The sequence below is a fragment of the Pteropus vampyrus genome, unplaced genomic scaffold, assembly GCF_000151845.1.
Source record: "Pteropus vampyrus isolate Shadow unplaced genomic scaffold, Pvam_2.0 Scaffold530, whole genome shotgun sequence".
Classification (NCBI taxonomy): domain Eukaryota; kingdom Metazoa; phylum Chordata; class Mammalia; order Chiroptera; family Pteropodidae; genus Pteropus; species Pteropus vampyrus.
In genome coordinates, this window is record NW_011889311.1 from 91,342 (window position 1) to 93,246 (window position 1,905).

The following is a 1,905-nucleotide window of genomic DNA, read 5'->3' on the forward strand; positions in this document are numbered from 1 at the left end:
GAGACCACTAAAATTTTTCACAAACAAACGAACAAACAAATGACATGAAAAGCCTCAGACTGAGCCGTCCTGCCACATACAGATCACGGAACGCTCGGGCTGAATGACGCTGCGCTGTCGCCCGCTGCCTCGTGGCAAGGTCAGGGGCTGCGCCAGACCAGTGCTGGGCAGACTGGGGTCCACCGGGGCTGCCGGCCCCCGCGGCCACGCGGAAGGGGACGCGGCGCCTTGCTCCACGGTGGCCCGTGGCACGGTGCCTGCCCTCCGCCCGAGGACGTCGCGTGGGGTGAGTTCGCGGGCGCAGCGGGAGGTCGTCTGGGTGTCCCTCACGTCGCCGCATTGAAGTCCGACAGGCTCCGTAGCTCCCTGCGCTTCCCCAGGGGTGTCCGTCCCGGCGACGCTTCGGGAGGCAGGAGACGCGCTTCCTCGTCGTTTTCATTTTGGACACTGGTCGCAGCGTCTGCACCACGTTCGGGGCCGCCTTGACATTTGGAATCGCTCCGACGCCCGCGGGGTTATTTAGCCGCTGTGCACTGTGTCCCGGCCAGGAGTAGAAATGTCACTACCAAATATCCAATTAAAACTCAAACTGTATGCTGATAACCTGTTACAGAGAAATCGCAGCATTTTCAGAAATCACTTCTCCCAAATCAGGGAGCGCAGCGTCCAGATCATTAACGAGCAGGAAATACGATTTCAGTTAATGACGCCGTCTCTCCCTCCCTTTCTGTCTCCGGCCGGTCCTCTGACGCCTGCCCCCTTGCTGAGCCCAGAAAGAAGGCGAATTATAACGGAGGAAGAAGAAAAGATGTTTTCTATTCTCTGCCAAGAACGCGAACGGTTGCTCTTAGGATTTGCACTGGCCCTGCCCGTCCGTCTCCTCCCGAGAAGGCCACCGCTTAGAGGAAGGACGGGGCCCGCCAGCGGCTGTCTGTAAAGGACGAAGCTAAGGCCAGGGCCCCGGCAGGGGAGCAGGGCAGAGAAGGACCGGCCATTCTCCGAGCGCCCGGCCCTGGCCGGCGTGGCTCCCGCGGCAGGCGCCGTAGTCACGGTCCGGCTCCGGCGTCTTCGGAGGCGGACGTGAACTTCTGTCTTACCTAAAGCAAGAAGACACAAGTGACCCCTTTCCGACGGAAAGGAAGTTGCAAAGAAAGTGTCCCCTGTTAATTTTCAAAGAGTAAAGGGCTTCATCCTATTTCTTGATTAAGAGTGTGGCACATTTACACGTTTTCGTGGGAATCATTTCTTCGCGGTTATTTCTTCACGTGGAAAGTTACAGTCACAGTTTTGTCTGATCTCTAAGTTTTACAGAAACCCTTTCTGCAAAACTGTGACTTCGGATCCTTGCTGTCTCAGCTCTACTTCTTCAGACACGGTCCACCCGGGATGACAGGAAGGAAAAGGCGCCGGAGCTTCTCCGAGAGCCGGCCCCCCACTCCCGGAGAGGCCCCGGGGCCCAGGTGCCCAGACCTGGGAGTTTCGCCGGGGATGGTGGCTCTGATTCTCAGCAGGAGAGTGACCAGAGCGGGCCATGGTCAAACCTCCTCTTCCAGCAGCGTCGCGGTGAGTAGGCAGAGCTTTACGACGCCACCACCCCGGATGCCACCTCTGGAAAGCCGACCCGACTCCCCTCAGTAACCGATGCACCGGATCCTGAGAGCTGGTGCGACACTTGGTAACCTTCTCTTCGTCTTTCGGATAGGAACAAAAATACTGTTATCAGGAACTGTTACAAATATAAATTTATGTTACTTTTAATCTAGAATTTCAATGCCTCAATGTATGTTTTGCGTTAGTATTGGGCAGGGAGAGTTTTTTATTTCCCTTGGATTCTCATTAGTCAGCATTTCCACACATATACACACACACACACACACACACACACACACACACACACACACACAC